Source organism: Podarcis pityusensis (assembly GCF_964106645.2).
Source record: "Podarcis pityusensis genome assembly, chromosome: 2".
Classification (NCBI taxonomy): Eukaryota; Metazoa; Chordata; class Lepidosauria; order Squamata; family Lacertidae; genus Podarcis; species Podarcis pityusensis.
The window spans coordinates 49,427,065-49,451,862 of record NC_138029.1 but is presented as its reverse complement, the minus strand read 5'-3'; the positions used below and the strand labels follow the sequence as shown (position 1 = coordinate 49,451,862).

General features: G+C 39.2%; 1 protein-coding gene and 1 long non-coding RNA gene across 3 annotated transcripts in view; one reads left to right on the top strand and one right to left on the bottom strand.

Annotated features, from left to right (window-relative positions):
- SLIT3 (slit guidance ligand 3) overlaps positions 1-24,798 on the top strand; it is a 415,965-nt gene that overhangs the window by 59,007 nt on the left and 332,160 nt on the right. The window lies entirely within an intron of this gene.
- Positions 23,383-24,798, bottom strand: part of LOC308471375 — a 13,912-nt gene continuing 12,496 nt past the window's right edge. The window contains exon 3 of the long non-coding RNA XR_013982931.1: positions 23,383-24,568. This is a non-coding gene — a long non-coding RNA (uncharacterized lncRNA). The remainder of the gene's footprint in view (positions 24,569-24,798) is intronic.

Genomic DNA, 24,798 nt, shown 5'->3' with positions numbered 1-24,798 from the left:
TTGTTCTGGTAGTTCTGGTTGCGAACCTGATCCATGCGGGAAGCACGTTCGCAACCCACACTGTTTGCAACCCGCAGTGCTGCGTCTGCACACGAGCACAGGGATCCTGATTTGGCGCTTCTGCGCATGTGGAAAGCACAATTTAGTACATCTGCGCATGCGTGAGTGCTGAAACCCGGAAGTAACCCGTTCCCGTACTTCCGGGTTCAGAGTGGTGCACAACCCGAAATCGTGTAACCTGAAGAGTCTGTAACCCAAGGTACCACTGTATTCTAAAATAATAAAACAGTTCAAGCAATATAAACTTTTAACAAGAACAACAAATAACAGGAACAACAAATGGAAGGCTTTCTTTAAAAAGAAGAGCTTAACCTTTCCTTGAATATTTTCAAAAAATTGAATATAGGCATCATTGGAAAAGGAATTCTGCAAAACCCAGTATGACAATAGCCAACCGCCCCCCCCCCCTTTTCCCAGGCCCAATAGAGGATTGAGAACAGGGACTCTTCCAGCAACCTAAGGACATGAGATGGTCACTTATTCCACACTGTTTAGAGATCTAAAGGTTAAAGACCAGTACCTTGTATTATTCCAGAAGCAAATTGGTGGCACTGCAGAACCAGAAGACTGAAGTTATACAATCACAATATTTAGTGCACATCAAACAGGGTTCTGTATCGATCAAAGCTTTCAGAGGTTCCACAAGGGCAGATTAACAAAGAAGTTACAAAAGCAGCTAATATGGCCACCAAACCCCTCTTTTCCAGATAAGGATTCACCTGATAAATCAGGTAAATGAAGTTCTAGACACTGCTGTTATCTTGCATCTAGAAGTTTTCTAAGCTCTAAGCATGGCTATACCACTGACTAGATATACTAATGGTGGACTCACTTCATCTTAAACTATTCCAGCCATTTGTGGATCATAGAAAGTACATATGATTATGATGCCAGTTTTTTACATAGCCAGTTGAATTTGGCTGCATGACAGCATCACAGAGGGCAAACAAAGCAAATTGAGTGTGAGGGCAATTTTAAAGTGAGTATTTTAGGTTCCGTTCCATTGATCTCAGTTCCAATGTATGATTGAAAATAATGGCCAGATTGCATTTTGCTAAAGCCTGAATTATGGTCATTTTCCTTCTGAAAACCTTCTGCTTTTTCTTCTCTCCACGGTCTTGTAGATCACTGCACTGGTCTTTTCTCATATCCAGCTTGGTGTCATCACTTTAAAGACTGTACCCTTGAGTATTCTTCCTGTACCACCAATTTTTATTTAGAATTCCAACTGCTCTGGGAAAGTGTGAAAATATAGCATCATGCTGCTTTGTCACTCCATCAAGACACTCTTGTGTGAAGAGCTCACACTGAGACGTTGTCAACATACTGTAATGCTGGTAAAATGATGTTTGTTTAGCTTCTGTTGTCCTGATGGCTGTTGTTTGCCTGACAAGGTTTTTTGTAAGTGTGCTGGCAGTAGGCAGACAAAGGAACAAATAGTTTATATAGATTCCCTACTTAAATATAGGAAACGTTGGGCTACAAATGCAAACCGGCTCTATCAAGAATTTTCATGATAAATGGCTGCCTGACCAATATAAAATTACTACATAGTACTTGTACAATATTGTATCCCAGTCTACTTCTCTCCAGATGTAGCAGGAATGTATAACAGTGTTTTACTTTCCTTTGTGGTCATTGTCTTTGAAGTATAAAACAGACTTTCAAGTAGGAAAAAGCATTTATACCACATGTACATAATCTCATCTGCATTCATCACATGTGACTGTGTGTATGTAGTATGTATGCTTTTTCCTTCTCTCTCCGGAGAAAAATAGTCTTGTGTAACGTGGACCTTAGTTGGCACACCAGACTGTGTGGGTGTGGTGCCAGAACTAGCATGCTGTTGTCATTGTGTGTGTGTGTGGAATCTGTTTCTATTCAAATACTAAACCTTTCTTTCATTTTAGCTACCTTTTCCACAATAGTGGCTACTTTGCACATTGCAATCTGCCTTCTCAGCAGGAGAACTACTGTCTGCTGTACACTTCTAAACTTCATCTTTGCAATCTAATATTGAGGTCATTCTAAATATTGCATGCATTATCTTACAACATAAGGATTTGAATACTGAAGGCATACACATGGCCTTGTAATTATGTGAGTTGCTTTTAAAGATCCATTTATATATGCTCAATTAAAAAAAAAAAGATATTTCAAATGTTGGAATAAAAAAACCCAAACACAAAACAGTAATTGTTCTTTACATTGTTAGCATTTGGGTGTGTCCAACGTAAGCTTAAGAAGAAGAGGGGCAAGCAACGCATCCCAAAAATGTCCAGGAACGTTGTTCGGAGATTACTTTGTGGCAGTGTAAATACGGCATGCTAAGCCAACTGGAATGAGGTGTAACATGGCTCTCCATGTATTCAGAGCTTATCTTCATGTTCTTACACCATGATATGATATCTGTATGATATACTGTTTTATCAATGGCCCTAATTTGTAGAATTAAGCCCAATTGGTTTTAAAGTGTCCACATTTGTTTGATTCCCACTCCATCTCTCTTACACACTAATTCACATCTCTGTTCAGCTGGATTGGGGAATTTGTACTGGGTTTATATGTGAACTGTGTGTATTCCTTTTCTCGTCACACAGTTTCCTCACTCTAAATTCCAACCCCAAAGTTGTTCGCTCTGCATGGCGAGTATAGGAAAATATAGTTAACTGTATGTACCTGTATACTTCCTCCCACTGAGCTTCAGGAGATGTGTGTGGATTTAGATAAGGGAAATCAGGCAGGAGGAAAGGTTTAAATAGGTTTCCCCCTGCCCCCAGAGCTGTTTCTCTTCAAAGAAGCCATGTGAGGCTGCTAGTGAGTATAAGAAAGCAAAACAAAAAGTGATTTTGCATCTCCTGCATCATATCTTGTTTGGTCCTAACTTATCGTATTGATTTTAATGTTTCCCGTGTTATGTACGTATGTTTCTGTGAATAAGAAAGTTATTACATACACGAATCTAGCGTTGCCATAGCTTGAAGAGCAAAAAAGAGGATAGCCTGAGCCAGGGAAAGAGGCACATGGGCGCTGTCCCTGCACACCTCTTTCCCTGGCTCGAGCCGGCAGCGGCCATGGTGTGCAGAGCAGCCTGAGCCGCCCAAGCTGCTGCCAGCCCGAGCAGAGGCAGGACCCCAACTCCTATGTGATCTTCACTGAGACTTCCTTGCTCTGCTGCGGCGCTTCCACTTCTTGGGCACAGCACCCTCCTGAGCATGCGTGTACCCCCTCCCAAATCTCCCAAACCCATTGGTTTTTCCATTTCCTTTTTCAGAAATCTGAAAAAGCTATAGTAAAACATAGAAAATCAAAAGACAAATCAAGGGTTATCTTGAAATTGATTATTACCAGAAGTTATCTTTTTAACAGTGGTATTTTTACTGATAGGATGCTGTTAATGATTCTGATTTATATGATATTGTTTTAATCAGTTTCACATGATTAATTTAAAAAGTTTATTTCGTGGTGAAAGGTCAAATAAGGCTAATCTTTGCTTAAACGAGATTAAGGCTTTATAGACTTAAGAGTCACATTCTGAAGAAAACTATGGAGATGAGCTAACCAAGTATGAGCCTTACTTTGAAAAATCAGTCAAAAGACTGGAGCCATGAGCTTATCAGGAGTTTTTCCTCATGGTAAAGAAATAATTGAGGAAATAAAAACTGTTTGAAGTGAAAGAGTTTGCCCTGCAGATCACTACTTTAACATTTTAAACGATACTTTCCCCCAGTCATCAGTATTTGAGTATTTTGCAATTAAACAGATTTAGAAATCATATCAAAAGAGATGCTAAATAGGAAAGCCAAGGGCAGGCAAATAAAAAAGTTATTTTCAGGTGAACCCTGGTGTACCTTCAGGGTCAGGGAAGTGTGTATGTGTGTTAAAGCTTCCCAAATCATGGCAGAATACCTTCTCCCCAGCAGCAGGACACAGATGCCTTTCTCTTTACATATCTATGGCGACTTGTCAAAGGAAGGAATGGCTGACCCTCTTTCTGCTGGACTGTGGTGCCACCATTGCAGATGTGGCAACTGACTCAGCAGGGATCTTTTCTTCTTCCTTGGGCTCATCTTTCTGCGACATTTAAAGGTCTGCAGGCAGAATTGATTTCATGGGCTTTCCCCATAGAATTGGCACTCCCAGACAGTCATTTTTTCTGGGAGTTCGCCTTACGAAAATGTTGTAATGGGGTGCAGAATCTGTGGGGAATATTTGTACAAATCAGAGCTTTAAATGTCACAGCAGCCGTATGGTTAATTCATGGAAAAGCAGCACACAATCTTGCTCTTGCTCTTCAGGGAAACCGAGACTGTTATCTAGTGTGAAATGTAGTGCTTTCAAAGAAATATTTCTGTTGAATATACCAGAAACATAGCAATGAAGAATTATAGTTCTTTAAGCACTGAGACGGAGGCTGCTGCATGTTGAAGTCTGAACAGCTTGTTGGCTAATTTGGGTAGATATTATCTGGTGTTGATCTAATCCTTCATCTAAATGGCAATTGGGCTGTACAAATTATTTTGACATTTAAATTCTGTAATAAGTTTGCATAGTTTTCCTTCTCTAATGACAGGATGGAAGGTAGCCTTTTCTGATTATTCAACTGCTTTCTCTTTTGACAACTTGCCCTGCAAATAATACATACTTCTGTAACTGTTTCCTACCCTCATAAATGCCTTATGAGGTGCAGAAAAACAACAACATAAACAATAGATGTGTCCCTTTTTGTGTGTGTTCTTGACGTGCTTCAGTCAATTCTGATCTTTGCATTTGTGTATGTTTGCTTCTCCATAGCAACATGTTTTCTACTGAGACACTAATGCAAGAGCTGTTTTTTGTGGTACAATAAGCCTGCAACTTACATGGTGGTTACATTCCAGAGCCAAAATTGTGTATAGTCAAAACCCATTGGGTTCATTGGTAGGTGGGATTGCCAAATATTCTTCCTGGAACTCTACCCCCTTTCTATACTTTTTTTTTTTACTGGCCATGTAACGTAAACTGAATTAAATGTGGGGTTAAATGTGGGGACTTGCTGTATATTGAAATGTACAAAGTACAAATGTACAAATGTAAAATCTTTGAAGCACTGTCCGGCTCATAAACATGGAGAATAGGAGAGAGGGACCTTCCCATCCTACCCAGATTAAGGCTGGATATATGTGCATAGATATCAGCACCAATGGGTATAGCATTATTTGAATGTTTTAAATACCTGTTTTTAGCAGTTTTTGCTTCTTTCTCCCCCCCCCCCAGCTGCTTTGAGGGTGTGTGGGTTGTTCTTTTTTTAAAAAAAAGAAACAAGCAGTATATAAATTTTATGACATAAAATAAATTCTAGGCCTAAGAAGGAAGAAAAGATAGAATACTTGAGGGGCTGGTATGGCCATAAGAAGAGGGGCATCCTTCCCTTAAAGTATTTAAATAAGCAGGGGAACCAAAAAGTCAGGCAGACTTAACAGAGGGGCCATCAAAATCCTACATAGAGCTGAGAGGCATTAATCTGAGCAGTCCACCCAGTGGGAAAAGCCAACAGAATTGTGGAATAGCTAAGCAAGGAGATGGTGCAGGACTTGATTTTACCCTAACTTGTAAAATTTAAGAAATATTAGTCTATTCACTTCTATGATTTGCTTGTATATGTGTGGGAGATCGCATGCCTGTTCCTTGGCTTGGTTAATATGGTATTCATCCTACGCACTGCCCCTGGTGAGTTCTTATGTCAAAATCACATTGAAGATGATGAACATCTTGTGCTTCATATGCTTAACCTTCTGCTATAAATAATTACATATTTCCGAAAGCTATAACTCAGATTTGCTTGCTCATATCATACTAACAAATATTTCCCCAAAAAATATAATTGAGATTTGTTTGCTTATTAACATGGTTAGTAGATGCCTCATTTACCCCCAATAATTCCATTTATGTAATAGAAGACCATTGATATAATTGAAAGAAAGAGTGTTGAAATTGTGCTTCAGTTATGTATTCAGCCATAAACTCTGCTGTGGTACTGTTTGCAGAGTTTAGATGAGGGTGTCTTTCTGAGTTATCTTGAAATGGTATTAATAATGGAATCAGCAGTTCTTTAACATGAGCACTCTAACAGTCTTCTGACAGGCTATAGGCAAAGACATGATAAATGATAGATATCTAGTCTTGAGTAGATTTATATAATTATGATGCCAAGGCATGTTAAATTTATAATTTGATGTACCACCACTGTGCGCATGCATTGTCTCTCTGTACTCCTTGTAATTAGAATATATAACTCAGCAATTCTTAAAGTTTGTATTGTTGCCTGTTATTCTGATTTGCTTGTTCTTGGCAGGTTACCACATTTTTAAGGTTATAGCTACCATATAGAATGCCCCTTGAAAAAATTCCTATATTCAAGCTCAGTCAGATTCTTCTTTTCTGCAATGCAGGTGATCTGAATGTGCAAGGCGAAGGGAAAGGCAATGGGAATGCATTGCTACACACCGACAATATTTGCAGATGCTTCTGCTGCTGTGATGTGTTTGTCAAAAGACTGTTAGCCTATGGACCCTAGCAGTGTCCATCTCCAATTTTCTGTTTTACGCCATGCGTTTATTACAGCTGCATGGGCATAAGAAGAAGTTGAACTTTAGTTTGCAGGCTGTGATGGTTTGCTTTGGAGTAGGCTTTTAGTACCTCTTCGCTGCGGTCTATCTTACAGCTGACTTGTATTTTTGATAGACAGATAAAAGTGGGGAGGGAAATGTGAGACAGTTGTGCTTTTTCTGCTTCTTTGAGGCATGCGAATTGGTCCTAAGTGTGCTTCACCCTGTGCAGTTCTGATGAATCTGTTAAAACATTTCAAATAGTCTGTAAGCCTACATCCACTTACCTGGAAATACTTCTGCATAGGCATGCGTAGGTTTGCGCTGTTAGAGAATACACGAAGCAACTGGCTAACATTATAGCATCTCAGCATTAACTCACCATTGGCATTCCTGCCTCAAGCACCTGGGTGTGGTACAACTTTGGGGTGCATGCAAAACCAACACAAAAACTGATTAGACTGTGGAGTGGATCTCTAAGGGTAAAGTAGAAAAGTCTGTGGGAACATTCTCAGAAAACTGGTGGGCCCAGACAGTCTAAAGAAGTCAAGGCCCCAGAGACTGCAGCCCTGGGGCAGTGGGTGTGGTGGTGGGGGTAGGGGTAGAGCAGAAAAACTTACTGGTCTGAATTGTCTGGCACAACTTCTCAGGATATTTATCTTTACAGATCAACATTTAACTGGAAGTTAGCTGAGGTTGAATGAAGTGACTTTCTTTGCAAGGCAGATGTGGCATAATAACATTTTGGGAACTTTTCTAGCACTCAGGAAAGGGTTTGTGATGCATTACCAGAATGTACTTCTCATTTGACTTCCAAGTAGAGAGTAAAAATTACATCATGCAACTTTCTAGTTTAAGTTTCTGGTTCTTATTTCTTTTCTTGCATAGTGGTGGTGTTTTGAATGAGCATTTTTAAATTGCCTCAATTATTGAATATATGTTTTGTTTCATAAACTTATTGTTCTGTATATGCAGATGACTGGGTAAATGTGTGAGAAAGAAGAGCATTCAAAAGGGAGGTTTTTTTGTATCATATGTGACATCAAATTACAGCAGTACAGTGCAAAACTGTAGTTTCTTAATATCTCACAAAGAAATTATATCACAGTGAGTTACATGATTATTTATTTAAAATATTTTACACCACTTTTAAGAAAATTTTGAAGCAGTTCACAACATAGAATATATATACTATTTCAAAAAGTAAAAAAATGTCACCGCCACCCCATCTTCCCCCCCTCCACCCCTTTTTCTTCCTAATGTCTCAACAAATGAAACTGATTTGTAAAAATGTTACATGGAAAAAATACGAGAGACATTACACATACTTCTGTAAAACAAGAAAATCTTTAATAAAAAAAAAAGTAAAAAATGTCAGAAGCTCAAGAAATATAGAACTGCTGAATCCATTGATAATTACCAGGAAACAACATGGTGTGTTTTTATTACATGTCACATGCATGCTACTGTTAATGCTTCCCAAATAACAAGATAACAATTCTATATTCTTCATAAGGCTAATCTAAACATACTATTTTCTCATTATAAATAAACAAGGAACCTTATATATAAACAGGGAACAGATACCTTACATATGTAAGTTTCAGCTTACAAATAAGCAGTTTCAACCATGAAAACATGGTAAAGGGACTAGGAATGTTATCAACTAAAATGGGTGCATTTTTGTAAATCAGCAAATTATATTACATTATGCCCTCTTTTTAAAATAAATAAATAAAATGAAGCTAAAGGCCACTGAGTTATAGAACTAAGAATGAACTCGGGAAGTTATCTGCTTTGCCTCTGTTCTGTCTGTAAGAGAGAGTTCCTGCTACTGAAGACTGCAAATAAAAGCTTTCCGTTCTGTAACAAAAGGATTAGTGTGGGCTTACATGACCGTGGTTCTTTGATGCTGTCGTTTGAGATGGTATTACAATTACATTTTCTGAAGCCGCTGTCTTCAGTTCCTGTAGATATTTCATTGTGGAGGAAATTGGTGTAAAACAACCTGAACATGCAGAAACTTGATCCCCATTTCATAGGAGGCAAAGTGGATATTGACGTGTTGCTACCATCAGACTGTCCTCTTTTGTAGAACCTAATATATATGTAAGTAATGAATAGAAGTAATTTATTTATAAGGAATAGGTAACGGGACCCCTGACCACTAGGTCCAGCCGGAGCGGTACCTATTTATCTACTAGCACTTTGATGTGCTTTCGAACTGCTAGGTTGGCAGGAGCTGGGACCGAGCAACGGGAGCTCACCCTGTCGCAGGGTTCGAACCGCCGACCTTCTGATCGGCAAGCCCTAGGCTCTGTGGTTTAACCCACAGCGCCACCCTATTTGACTGTAAATAATTAACCCCATGTATGACTTGAGTTATGTTTAACAACAAGCCAGACAGCACTAGTTCAGCACTTAGATTGAGGCAAAGTGGATGAAGTCAAAGGAATCTCTATGGAAAGCTTGAGCATGTACAGTATATTATATGCTGGAGCGTGCAACAATAATTTAAAGGGGAATACTAGTACTGTACAGATTCTTCCAAAGCATTCGCAGCTCTGCTGAGGCAATATTTCAAAGAAAAGGTAAAATTATTTATAATAATATATCAAAGATCTTTAAAAAGCTGCTTTCTAGAGTATAATGTGCATCAACTGGGGGGAAAGTGAATCAAAGAGTCAAGAAAAAGCTGCAAAATCAGAGTTCTGAATTGTTTCAATTTTCTTATTGAGCTTCAGAAAACAGCATATTATGGAAAGTGGGAAAAGAGAGATCAAGTTTCAAGTTCCAGAAAGCAAGTATTATAGTTCCAAGGTGAGAGCAAGAAAAGAGGCTGGGGTTGTTTTGTTCTGAGATGTGTATACTGTGTTATGAAAAAATATCAACTAGTTAGAATTTATTTTATTCATTTAGAATATATGTTGACTGCTCAGTCAGCAAAGAACAACCCCCCACACACACACTGCTGCCGCCGCTGCCACCCATGGCTTCATCCATTGGCACAGGTAACACATACAGTGAAACCGTTTGTTGTAGAATTCTGCTTTCCCCCTCCATTTCCAATACTCAGGCTATGAATGTCATTGCTTATGTAGCCAAAAGGACACCTATGCACAAGAGGAAGTTATCAACATGCTTAGCAAAAATCCTGAGTTTTGCAGACATAAAAAAAAATAAATTAGGAAAATAACCCTAGGAAGGGAGTGGATTGGGAGTGATGATACTGAAGTGGAATTGGGGAAATCTGACTCGATTTGGGTATAGGTATGTACAATTTTTTGGTGAGTGGAATTCTTACTCTTTAATGTGTGTATAGAAAAACAACAACCCTGCAAGCCTGAATTTTAAATGTTGAAATCTGGTCAACTGTTGAGGTAAGATTAATGTCCCATAAAGCGGGATAGGCTGTTAATTTAAGTTTTTGTTGTGCATATATTAACATACCAAAAAAATTGTAATGGGGTATCTTTCTCTCTCTTTTTTTTGCTGGGAAATGGCTTTTTAAAAGCCTTGTGAACATTTATTTCTTGCTGCCATTGATAGATTTTGAGATAATAGAAGCATTGCACTTTAAAAATATTTGGCTAGTTGTTTTCCCTTTAACCTTCCATTAAGGAACAGATAAGCAGACAAATAAGATTGATCCTTACATTTAAGTCATATTAAATTTGAATTCCTGACTTCGCTCAATTGTTCTCTTTCATGATGCTGGACAAGCACCAGTCCAAATTACCCCAATTTTCCAGGCTTCAGTAGGCTTGTGGAATGCACACAAGTCAGATGGTAAATCGCCCTAAAGTGACTTTCCTGTATGCAATTTCAACAGCAGTGTTTAAGGCACCACAAAGCTAAAGACAAGGCCAAGGAGTGGTATATCCCTAATGATTGATTAAAATGAAAATAACAAAAAAATTAGTAACTTTCTGTAGAAATTACTTCTCTTAAAGAGAAAAGGCCAGTGTATCAAACACATTCAGAGCTCACGAGATCCTGGCTCAGACTCAGCCAGTAGTGGAAATGCAGAATAGCTGCACTCAGTGTACTTTAGAAACTGGTTTGCAGCTTTAATGTCTTCACTTGATTGATTGGTATGGAAAGAATGCACCTGGTAAAAATTCCCAGCCTAGAAACCGAGAGGAAGTCACGTTGTCAATTTGCCTTTTGCAAAGAGGAGGCAGGTAACAGACAGCTTAATCGTCACAAGAGTGTTGCTTTTGAATAGTAGCCCTGGCTTTTTACTCTTAGAAGTGGTTACTGCATCATTAAAGCCAGATGTATGTATAATGGGGTGTTTCAAAAAGGTATGCTGGGGATTAGATTGATAACCATCATCTTGCTTGTGTTTTGTACTGAGGAGCCAAGGCACCTTGATCCTTCTCTATCTTGCATGAATAGACATTTGTTTCCATGGTTTCTTTCCTTCTTTTTCTTTTTTTAAAGCTCACTATGGCGAGTCTAATCAATAAACTATGTTCCATTGTTAGTTAAGATGTAAGTAGAACATGAAAAACCAATCACACAGCTCTGCAGAACTGAGGTGGGGGGGGGGGGGAGAAGGAACATCAGATAGGTAATTGTCATTCTAGGTCATTTTGTGTGAGTGCTTTTGAACTTTGATGGGAGAAACATGTTATTTTCGTAACTAGACTTTAAAGTTTACTTATACAATATAGTGTATGCAGATTTCTCTAATTGATAATCAGATGCACTTTTTTATTTTAAAATAAGTATATGTATATACAACTTCTTACAGATGGAAAGCGTAAGACCTCCAAAAATACTCCTTCAGGCTTGTAGTGCCTTGTTTTAATTTCAGTGGTTGAAATAATGATAGCTGAAGGAGCAACAAAATAGACAGTCTATGTTCAGAATCCAAGATGATGGCTTGAGCCTTCTGTTTTTGTAATTTCAAGCATGTAATACAATCTGAGCACAAAATTATACTACCAACAACATTCATTTTATGTTCTAGTTTTAAAGCAGTCAGTCTGCATAACATGCTGCTTTTTGGTTGTTTAGCTTTGCTATAAAGAATTAACATAAATTACATAAAACTTTGTTTGCAAAACAGAATCTGAAATCAGTAACTCCCTGTTTTACTAAAGAAATTTGCTGGTCTTTAATGTTTGGTTGTATTACAAATCAAACACTTTCATCAACAGTTATTCTTCTGCTCCATATCCTCTGAGGTTCTGCACATGTATAGGTTAGTTGTATGAAATGAGCTGCTTTGTAGAACTTCTTTAATGTTAACCCCTTAATTTCTGTTAAAACTCTCTCTTGATGTGAAAAATGTGACCAGACAGCCCCAACCAAGCAGACTTTGAGTTGGTTTGGTCATTCAAATCTAGTTTGGTCAATTTGTATTTCTTGAAAACATTTTATGTGTTAGCTGCCCCCCTTCTATATATTAAAAAAAACCTCTTCTCAAGCTTCTGTATGTTTGAATGTTGGTGGCCAAATTTCCAAGACACTCTTCAGATGTAGTAGTAGTACTGTAGGGTGTGTGCAAGGTAAGTATAATCAAACTATAATTCCTGGGGAGGGGTCATACACAGGGCGTCCCTATTTTCCTTGGAGAAATGTTGGAGATTATGTTATCCATGTGTATTAACATTTTAAGCTGGGAGAGAACTTTCAGAAAACATTACCTTTTTCCTTTATCAATCCAAGGTGATTTTACCCTAGATCTAGATGGTAGGAAGGAAATGGGGCCCAGGAAATGATCTTTGGATGTAGACTGCCTTTTAAGTCCAGATTCTGAAAAGGTGGCTATGAAGGTGAACACAATTACCGCATTCTGGAATTAGCTAGACTATGAAACAAAGACTCACGTATCAGGCCCCCTGTGTATGGTCTTGGTTCTTTCAAGGCTTAGTATTAGGTCAAGCTTAGTTAACAAATGGCATGTATTTGAGTTTATTATTTTAAAGTTTATCTTTCACCACGTGCACTCAAGGCAGCAGTTGTTTTTAATTATAATCATGTGCTGAATTCCACCTCCATCTTTTTATAATAACAATAACAGGCATATCTTAATGACATGTGGCAGAAGCCATGCATAGTAATTGCTGAGAGCTGTTCACCAACGCAGGCAGAGGAAGTGACTTCCTGAGGCTCTTTACTGTAGCCTTTTAATTTCCACTTCTTGGGAAGCACTTGTTTTTTAAGGGAAATGCTATCTGTAATTCTTCTGTAAAGAAATCCTGTTTTTGACAGGACTGGCGCCTGTTAGAACTGCAGCATGAGATTTGTTGTTTGCTTATGGCTTGTTGGTTTTATTACACTCCTATTCTGTCAAGGTGTGTGTGAAAGGATATTGTCTTCATTGCTAACTCTGAAGGTTAGCAATGTCTAGTCTAGAATGTCAGCTGACAACTTCCTTGTGTAAAAGAGACCCAACAGAGGTTTTGTATCACCTCAAATACAGTAGTACCTCGGGTTAAGTACTTAATTTGTTCCGGAGGTCTGTTCTTAACCTGAAACTGTTCTTAACCTGAAGCACCACTTTAGCTAATGGGGCCTCCTGCTGGCGCCGCCGCTGCACAATTTCTGTTCTCATCCTGAAGCAAAGTTCTTAACCCGAGGTAATATTTCTGGGTTAGCGGAGTCTGTAACCTGAAGTGTATGTAACCTGAAGCGTATGTAACCCAAGGTACCACTGTACAATAGAAGGAACGTGCGTGGTCAACTATGAGTCATCAAGTATATTGAGTAATAATGACACTAGCTCATAGTATATAGTGAATGAAACAAATAACTATAGGAGCAAAGCTTCTATTTGAGATAATAATGGGGAGCGATCATAGCTCAGTGGTAGAGCATCTGCTTTCCATACAGAGGGTCTCTATCCCTGGCATCTCCAAGTAGGGCTAGGAGAGAACCCTGATTGAAACCCTGGAGAGCCACTGCCAGTCCGTGTTGACAATACTGTGATAGAAGGACCAGTGGTCTGACTCAGTACAGTATAAGACAGCCTCCCAATAAGCAGGAAAATGACAGCAACTACTCCTTGCACAGATATTCACACTTAATAACATGCTGTGCTGGACTAAGGAAGAATAAAGATTTCAGCACCTTGTCTGGATTCACCTTTTCCTACAGTGTAGAATCAGTCAGTGCTTTGACTTCATATTAAGTTGCTAAATTGGTTTTTTTATGTGTGTGGTTGTGTTGTTTATTTCTTACAGATAAAGGCAATCATGCTGAACTGTATTTGGCATAACTGCAATAAAACACTAGCTTATTTTTGAGACACCTTTCACTTTCTTTTTCTAAACTTTTGGATGCTTTCTTTTTGTGTGTGCTTTCATTAAATTGGATAAGCAACATTAATTACACCTTTTGCAAATTTACATATGCATATACACATATTTAATAGAGCTAGACCTTCTGCATAGGTCTAGTTTTAAACTTGTGCCCATGAACTTTCATGACGTTTATTTTAACTTCTGTTCCAGTAATATAGTCTTTAATTCACACACTTTCAATTTTATGAGAATCACTTTATCAGCATAATTTTCTAGATAGCACACTTTTAACAGAGACATGTTTTATTTAATTCTGTATACTAATTCTGCATAAACTTCAGCTTCTCAAATCATTTTGCTGCCAAATGATACTACTTGTTCTTTAACACTTCGTTATGTTACTAACATTACATGCTCTTACACTTAAATATCCAAAAGTTAGTTCGGAGCTCATTATGTTTTGACCTTCTTGTCTAGGCACATTTGTTGGCCACAGCTGTATGTAGTAAACTGTCTCTACAAAGATTGATCTAAGTTTACTGTCTTCTCCATAAAAGTGAATCTTGATGGATAAGCACTATGGTGATTATTCATTTTATACAGCTTTTTTTTTAAAGTGCAAAGAAGTTTACAATCTTCATCTTGTTTGCCCTTGAAATCACCCCTCAGTTGGTACTTTTTTAAAAAAATACGGAGCTGAGGCTGAGAAAATGTGACTTTCCCAAGACCACCTGCTAATTCCATGCTTTAGGTGACATTAGACCACTAGCCACATTGATCTTTATTCAAATGTTCAGCTAAATGCTTGAGGGCATAAACTGTAGGGCAATGCCAGCCACATCCTTAATATCCCCACATGCCTCATCTCCTCAACTCATGACTATCATGTGATCAGCACAAAAGCCTGAAGGGAGATTCCAGGCATGTTCAACTGAACATGCTTAGAAGCCTCCCCTCGTTTGCTCTGCATTATCACAGGGAGACTTCTAGTTCTTGCGCAGGGCTTCCACTGACTGGACTCATTAGCTGAAGTGAAAACAGTGTTGCACACTTCCCCACAATGGTGCGATTAGACTATAGTATTGCTCCACCCACCTGTGACTTAAATTTTTTGTGGAGTTTTTTCTCTTTGCATCCGAGGTGGTTAGAAGGGTAACCAAATCTTATACTCAGAAACCATGAGAACATTCTCTGCGTTTTAAACCATAATCACTTGTTCCTTGCTTTGTTCAGTCAACAAGTTTAGAAAAGGCAACACCCCCTACTGCCTCTTTCTGGCTTGCTCAGGCTATAATTTCTAGGGTTCAATTGCTGCTCCAAGCTTTTGCTTCCGCTGATGCATAACTAGACATTAAATATAGTATGAGGTTTTAAGTTATGGCACATAATATTGTTCTCATGTCTGCATATCCAACATTGGTATCTTTGTGCTTTGTAACATTAGTCTTGTACTGTATGCCTTTGATTTATGACAAGGTGTATCCTGCTGTATAATGCAATGTGAATTGTGAATTTGAATATTTTTCCTGAATTAATTTTAGCAAGTGAATCTAAAGTAGAAACCAACATTTAAAAAGTATGTTCCATTATTCTAATTAACCAAGACTGTGAAGTTTTGCTCATTTAATATTTTATTGTCATATTCACATCATTTTTATTCACATATACGCATAGCATTCAGCTTGTTTACATACCTTCACCCCTACAAAAAACATCTGAGGCCCTTATTTGTGTGCCTTCTCCATGACAGGTCTGAAGTATGACTGCAGGCCTTTTCTATGGTGGCTTCTCGCTTGTGGAATTTTCCTCCCAGGGAATGGGAGATATGTTGCCTTTGTTACATACTGTATCTTTAGATGCCAAGCAAAAATATTTCTCTTTTCCCTGGCCTTTGGCTAATTAAAGTGTCTGTATTTTTGTGTATTTTGTATGCAATACACAAATGTAAACTACCCTGTGATCCTTGGATGATGGGCGGTATAGAAATTTAATAAATAAACTTAATAACTAAATAATGTTATCTCTCACTCACTGCTTGCTGGAAATATCCAGGATCATCTCTTACTTTTGGGAACTGAAGACAGTTTAGCTGGAATTTCCAGCAAGGGCACAGGAAGAGAGCTTTAATTTCCCTCCATTGAGACCACTGGAGGGCAGGTAGATTGAAGATCGCTGTCCTTTCTCTTTCACTCAACATCACTGGAAACACATCTCTACTCCTTTCACCTCCTAGAGTTCATTGCTTCTGGACATCATTGTTAGTGTCTAAAGTAGGGGTCAGCAAACTTTTTCAGCAGGGGGCCGGTCCACTGTCCCTCAGACCTTGTGGGGGGCCGGACTATATTTTTTTTGGGGGGGGGATGTATGAATTACTATGCCCCACAAATAACCCAGAGATGCATTTTAAATAAAAGCACACATTCTACTCAAGTAAAAACATGCTGATTCCCAGACCGTCCACGGGCTGGATTTAGAAGGCAATTGGGCCGGATCCGTCCCCTGGGCGTTAGTTTGCCTACCCATGGTCTAAAGCCAAGTTTTCAGTTCCCAACCACCACCATCCATAACATCCCCCCCCCCATCTATATTTCAGCAGATCCCCAGGATTGTAGCTTTGTATTAAACTCTGAATCAACTGGCTTCAGTACAGTATATTTATCATCAGACTAACCTGCTGGCAGGTGACAAATAGGTTGTAAGAAAGAAATTCAGGCCAATAATGTTTAGTTTTTTGTGTTGTCTTCGTACTTTATTTCAAATCGCTCCTGAGCATGTTAAATATTGACCAAACAAATTTAACCATCTGCTATTATCAAATTCACCAGTGGGTTGTTTTTTTAATCCTCATTTGTAAACATTAATAAATGATGGCATAAAAAATGTCATTGTATCTGATTGAATAAGTACTTTGGATTGAATAAGTACCTTGGTTCTTAAGCTTATATTGAAATATTCCTAAATTACTAGAAGTAGGCAGTGAAGTTACATTTGCAGTTCTCTTGGCCTTGCTTTCGATCCTGAGGGTGCAGTCCTATATCCACTTAAGCCCCATTGAATTTCTAGCAAACTGGTTCTTGGTTTAGCTGCAAACATAATGGCACCAGAAATTATTTGCTGTCTCCTAGTACATTTTTTCAGCAGTTTGGATACACATGCTCATTCAGATACAGATGGGAATGGAATTTTGCAATATTGCATTTGTGCTTTTTGCTTATGGTGACATTATCATGCCTGTGTTGAGCTTGCCATAGTTATTCTTTTTTATGAAACTGTAGGCAGTGTGTGGGAAGGGAACAGGTGCTGTAGTAATGTCAGAGCGGACAATACGGGGGAAAGAATGTTACAGTTTGGTAGTACTTCGTGCATGGAATGGATGGAATGGAAGCTGCAATTCTTACTTATGGGGACTATTTAACTCTGGTTCAAGGAGTTGTCAACTGTCGACATTATGTACAACTCTCAGATAAAGGCTAGATGGGTATTCTGTTGCTTTTTTAAAATGATGCATTGGAGTCTATACAGTGGTCCTTCAGGTTACAGACACTTCAGGTTACAGACACTTCAGGTTACAGACGCTTCAGGTTACAGACTCCGCTAACCCAGAAATAGTACTTCGGGTTAAGAACTTTGCTTCAGGATGAGAACAGAAATCACGCAGCAGTGGCAGTGGGAGGCCCCATTAGCTAAAGTGGTACCTCAGGTTAAGAACAGTTTCAGGTTAAGAACGGACCTCCAGAATGAATTAAGTTCTTAACCCGAGGTACCACTGTAATTGAATAGGCTTGAGGTAATAATTATACATATTTTAAAAAATAAGAAAAAACTTACATTGTTATGAGTTTGGGGTCTGTATACCAGATCCCATTAATTTCTGGATCAAGCAAGTATTAAAATTTAATCAAGGCTTCTGAATCTTGGAATAGCCAGGCTAGCCTCACGGGTGATGAACCATTAAAAAGAACAAAGGAAAAGAAATCTATGTGAGATGGCAAATGGGTGGGTGTTGATGCTGACCCCTCCATCATAGGCTCAGGTTGTAACTGAACCATATATCAGTTTCTTAAACTTGGGTCCCCAGCTGTTGTTGAACTATAGTTCCCAACATCCCTGACCACTGGTCCTAGCTAAGGATGATGGGAGTTGTAGTTAAACAGAAACAGCTGGAGACCCAAGTTTGAGAAATGCTACCTTACATAATAAAGACACGAACCCTAGGTAAGCACCTGGAACACCTGAAATCTCTCATCGCTTGGAGATTGGGTGGCATGCAACAATATTATCATGCTGATTATATTTAAATTTAATTAAAATTCTGTGTTTAATTTTTCCTCTGGTACATAATGTTTTCATGAGGGAAATGGAAGAGCTTAGAACAATGCATACTCATTGAACAGTATTTCATTAATCATTTGACTATAAGGTGCGCAAAAGGCAAATATGCTGCTGAAATGGTAAAATGCAGGAGGAACAGAGTATTTCGTTAGATTCATGCTCTTGGCATCCCTGCCTACCATATCATTAAATGCGACACTAGGATTAGTTAGTCATTCATCTTTTGAAGGCATGGAAAGAATATTCTTCTGAAGTTCAGATTAGCCAGGATTTCCCAGGCTTGGGGGGGAACTGTCATCCCGCCACTCCTTGGTGTGTGGAGTGCCCCAGGGTGCGATACTCTCCCCGATGCTTTTTAACATCTTTATGCGCCCCCTCGCCCAGCTTGTCCGGAGTTTTGGGCTGGGCTGCCATCAGTATGCTGATGACACCCAACTCTATCTGTTGATGGATGGCCATCCTGACTCGGCCCCAGACACACTGACCAGATGCTTGGAAGCTGTGGCTGGATGGTTACGTGGGAGCCGGTTGAAGTTAAATCCTTCGAAGACAGAGGTCCTCTGGCTGGGACGGGACGATATGGGATTGAGGGGGCAACTCCCATCTCTTGCGGGGGTGCAATTAGTGCCAGCACCGTCCGTTAAGAGTTTGGGTGTAATCTTCGATACCTCCCTCTCCATGGAGGCGCAGATTGCAGCTATAACAAAGGCGGCATTTTTTCATCTCCGCCAAGCTAAGCAGTTGGCTCCTTACCTCTCTCGCCCTGACCTAGCCACTGTGATCCACGCGATGGTCACCTCCAGACTGGATTATTGTAACTCGCTCTACGTTGGGCTGCCCCTGAGACTGACCCAGAAACTCCAGCGGGTGCAGAATGCCGCAGCGAGACTCCTTACGGGGTCTTCGCTGCGGGATCACATTCATCCGGTGCTATACCAGCTGCACTGGCTCCCGGTGGAGTACAGGATCAGGTTTAAGGTGCTGGTTTTAACCTTCAAAGCCCTATACGGCCTAGGACCCTCGTACCTACGGGACCGCCTCTCCTGGTATGCCCCACAGAGGAACTTACGGTCTTCAAATAAAAACATCTTGAAGGTCCCAGGCCCCAGAGAGGTTAGGCTGGCCTCAACTAGAGCCAGGGCTTTTTTGGCTGCGGCTCCATCCTGGTGGAACGCTCTGTCACAAGAGACAAGGGCCCTCCAGGACTTGACATCTTTCCGCAGGGCCTGCAAGACAGAGCTGTTCCACCAGGCCTTTGGTCAGGGCGCAGCCTGACTCCCTCCTTTGGCAATCTTTACAATACTTTAGTTTATGGTTGCCATCAATTTTGATTTTAATTAATTCTTTGATGTTTTTATAATGTTGCACTATTTTAGTGTTGTTAGCCGCCCTGAGCCCGGCTTCGGCTGGGGAGGGCGGGATATAAATAAAATTTATTATTATTATTATTATTATTATTGTTCTCTTTTCATTGCTTCTTTCTTTTGTTCATTTATATCATACCCTTCCTCGAAAGGTTCAGGGTGGCATGCTCGGTGCTCCTTTCTCCACCACCTTTTTTAATCTCACAAAATAACCCTATGAGGTATGTTCAGCTGAGAGTAACTGGCCCAGGGATGAATGATGGTTTGAACCTGGGTCTCCCTAGTCTCACATTCTAAACACTTAAACTAAGCTGTCTCTGTTTCTCAACTGAAGATGTTCGTTGGCAGGGCCTAAGATGTTTTAAATGCCAACCACTTTTAAGTTTGGCTTTGCAATATTGTAGTTCTGCCTGAAAGGGAGTCAAATGCTGGGCTTTGATGTCTGCCCGTATCTATATGTGCTATACAGTGGTACCTTGGTTGTCGAATCTAATCCATTCCGGGAGTCCGTTCGACTCCTGGAACTGTTTGAAAACCAAGGCACGGCTTCTAATTGGCTGCAGGAGCTTCCTGCACTCAAACAGAAGCCGTGTTGGATGTTCGACTTCCAAAGAAAGTTTGCAAACACTCAATTCCAGGTTTGCTGCATTCAGGAGCTGGTTTGTTCAGGACTGTTTTCCTAATAACAATCAACATAATGTTTTGTTCTAAGCTGAATTTAGAACTGTCCTAAATGGATATATTCCCAAATAGTGTTGCATAAAAGCTTGTTACCGAGGTTTGTACATGTGTGCATGAGAGAGGGATTATGTTTGCATTATATAATTTTTGTCTTTACTAGTTTGCAAAAGGTAACTGGTTGCCAGGAGAAATCCTACTGCCACATTTCCTTCCAGGTGATACTGGTAAAAAGAGGGATTTTATTCACTCCTTCTGCTCTTCCACACACCCCATGGCCCTTGCTCATGGTTAGCTCTCAAAGGCAGTGTTAATGCAGCATGGCCAATGACTTTCAAAAATGTTAGTGAGTCTTCATGCTTTGGGCTTGTCACCAAAGTCATAATTTAATGGTAGCTGATGTATATTATCCAGATTATCTGTCTGAAATATGCATGGAGGCGAAGTGTGGCCATTAATCATACATGAGAGTTAAGTACTAATCCAGATCAGGAACAAATCCAAAAAGTCTATCTGGCTGTCCAGCTTCTCTTCAAGCTGCTGTGGAATGAAGAAAGAATTTGGTAGGGGGAGGAGAGGGTTGCAAACTATTAAATCATTTACTTAGAACTTAAAACTGTGTGCTTTAGCTCACTGTAAAAACATTAGAGGTGCCAAAGGAATTTATGACAGCTGGATTAGATAAGTAGGGTTGACACAAAATAAAATTTATCTATTTCCATAGTGTCTGTGAAACAGTCACAGATTTCTCTTGCTGAAAAAAAGCCATTTCTTTATTATGTTCATATATATCATCATTTGGTTTACTAATCTTTAAGCCTGCTAGGTGGTGAGTAGGTGCAAATTATGCTAGAACATTTTTTACAGGCGATTAGTTTGAAGTTGTGGAACACAAAGGAAAGGTGTCACAAACAAGATGACTTTCCTAATTTGCATACTATTTGCATAACAATTAGGTAAACTATATGAATGCAGCAAACAGGACCTATTGATTTTCTTCAGCCATCTGAGGACAATGTGACCCATGGTTTGCAACTAGTACCAAATACTGAAACTATGAAATAATTAAATGGGTTTGGAAATCAATTCGTTTTTCTTACATGAAAGCAATGGCATAAACTCTGCTTGTGTGGTGGTTGGTTGACCACTAGGAAGATTTGGTGTCACTTGTGAATCAAGTCTGAATATAGTGAAGAAAATATGATTTGATGTTCTCTTGTCAGCTGATGCAATTGTCATAATTTTCCATACTGCACAAAATCGAGAATGAAATAAATAAGCCCCCACCTTAGTAGGATTCTTCCTTCCTTTTAAATCAAAATGGGAATCTAACAAGGTTTCTTTGGCCACACAGATATGCCTTGAAGGCTGCATATGGCACATTGGCGGTAGATCGTGCATCTTTGTAAAGCCTACAGATTTGATGAACTATTCCCTGGAAGCATAATGTATCAGTTTTCTTTCTTGCTCTCTTGCCATCCAATATACAGAATGTATTTTATATAAACAAAGCTAGGAAAGTACATAACATATCAGCAGATGTTTAAAAGAGAGTCAGATTGAATTAATAGGCTATGTCGAGAAAGAAGGTATTTTTCCATAGAGCTTCATTATGGCAAATGGTGTATAGCCACAGGCCTGGTTTGGACATAATGAATCTGATGCTTCAAGCCATAGTTTGGAGGATTGGAACCAGGCTATGGATTTGAGCATTCTGTCCTCCTCACTTGCATGCAATTTATCCACCGCTCCCTGATGACTTCAACCTATAGTTGCCTTCAAAATATTAGTTAAATCCATGGGTTGAAGTTATGATTTGGAGGCAGTCCTAGCTAGCCCTGTCCACATTTTGCCCAATTGAGATGTCACTTGGATTACTGTGTCCAGTCCTAAATTATGACGTTTCCGATGAACAAACTGGAATGTGGGTGGCAAGGATAATGTGGGGCCTTGCAACCAAGTCCTCTGAGAAAAAGTTGTAGACCTGGGTAGGTTTAGCCTGATGAGGACACCTTTTAACCATATTCAAGACTAGATGGCCTAGGAGATCCCTACCAACTCTATGGTCTTATGGTTAAACTAGGAGTGGGAGGAATCAATCAGCACACAAGATTAGAGGGAAAAAGGGGAACAGGTTGTATGCAAGCTTTCATCACAGTTTTTGACCCTGTAAACCATGGTTTGGGGGTTTCGAATGTGATAATTAAACAAAGCTACTGACAGATAATGGTATGTATATATGCATTGTATACATGTATGTAGCAGGGCTTTGTAGTGCAAACCAGCCACTTTGTAGTGCAAATCAGGCAAGCCCAGCAACTGAATTATTTTCTTATTTGTGCAGGGGCCAAATAAGTATCGTTCCAATTTCATATGTGCTGCCGAAGCGAGCACTTGTTTCCTTATTTGTTTTTCTTATTTGTTTTCTTATTTTCTTATTTCTCAGCAATAGGCCACAATGTAATATGTACAATTCCTTGTTGTTTTTTAATGATTGGACAGAACATTTGCTGTATGAGCTGTATTATGATTCCCACACCCAGCTTGTTATTATTTAGGACATTAGCCAGTGGTGTCATCTGGCTTGGTGTGTTGAAAATTTATCCTTGAAGGGGAGTGAATTGGAATGGTAGAGGAAAGGAAATAGGGACACAACAAGCTCCACCCATAGCACCAGTTCTGATGTTTGATTCAGTTGGTTGTTAACATCCCTCCCTTTTTGTAATTGGATAACTAAATCAATCTGCTCCTATTCAAAGCAGTATGGTCAACCTAGACAGATTCCCCAGATGTTTTCAGTGTAGATGATGCAGACCAGGTGTACTTTACATGAGTCATATCCTTACTGACCTATATATAATAAAGCCAATCTCTAGTGCTATCATGCAGTTATGTAGGCTCCAACTCTCCTCCATTATTTTGGTCACTATTAGTGTTACCATTTTATACTAAGCCATCAGTGAACATGACATCTTAACAGAGATACATTGGAAAAGTTAGACTGATCCTTGCTACCAAGAAATGTATAGCATCAAATAAACCGCACAATCGACAACAACACAAGGAGGAGGAGGAGGAGGAGGAAAAAGGGTAGGTAGAGAAATATAGTTATAGGACCAGACAAGATGGATACTTGAGATCTGAGTTCTGTTCTTTCAACAGTTTATTCCAGCCAAATCAGACATACTGAGAACTAAAGATAGATGACTCTGTCAATTTCAGTTTCTCTGTGTTTCTTTAATTTCAGTTCACCACATTTCTGCATCGATTTGTGATTTTTAAAAAAATGTTTACCTGCATTTTAATGCAAATTTATCCTAATATACAAAGTGTATATGTAATTTTGCCTAATATACACATGTTTGCAAGCAATTTCTCCTAATAAAATAATTGTATGTTATTTTCATTAATATTTGCATTTTTATTCACATCTTCTGCTAACAAATATGGTTTGGTACACATGTTGTGGTTGAGAACTCAATTGGAAAATAACAAGAAGTGCAAATTTCAAAGGATAGCTTTGCTTTAATTCATGTATTGTTTTAGGAAGTGCAAATTAGATAAGGTCCCATCCCTACCAAGGAGTTTGAACCAAGATGCACAGAGTGAGCATCAGAAGCAGAAAGGTGATTTGAAGCAAGTACGGTGCTTTCCCCCCACTTTTTAACAACAAAAAGAGGTGCTGTTATTGTGTACCCTTGAGTACCCCCTGAAAAAACACACTGGGCAAATCCAAATCAATGAAGTATTATTTGGTTCTGCAAGCAGGACATGTCTTAACCTAGACAGCAACTAGGCCCAGAACAGAGGCATCTTTAGTAAACCAGATTGTAACAGAAGAATTTTCGACAGGTGAACAGCAACCTTGACATCTGAACAGCAGCAAGCAGTCTTACAGGAGAAGATCTTGAAACACATAAAACTGTCAGGCAAGATGTTAAGACATAAATGGACTTCATTAACAGTGCAAGGAATTGAGCAGATAACAGGAGATTGTATACAATATCGCTGCTGATTTGGATATTTTTATTATATTAAGCAGTATAATTTTTTAACAAATAAACTAGGAGCCTGATCTTGTGATTCCTTGTGCTGGCTACCAACTGCATTCACTTTGCTTCATCTGTGCCACACCTCACTCAGCTCCCAGCATGGAACTGTGTCTGACAGTAGTACAGACAAATTAACTTTCTAAAATTACTGCTTGTCAAAAGGATTCTCCTGCCAAAGGGCAAATTCATGTCTCCTCGTCTTTGGTTGTAGAAAACCGTAATCCAGACGTTAGGATGATCTGTTAAATTGATTTAAGTGTTGAGAATCCTGTTTGGGTGCAAAGATTAGCTTCTTGCAGTGTTATAAACCTATGACTAGTTTCCACTTGTTTAATACAAGTCTTGTTTTCGTTAACCACAAAAGCTGTTGTATGTTGTTGAAAGATTTTATCATAAGTGTAAACACTATTAACTGGAATGTTAAGCAAGACCGACTTTGGTGTTTGAGTCACTGTGGAAACTGATTTGA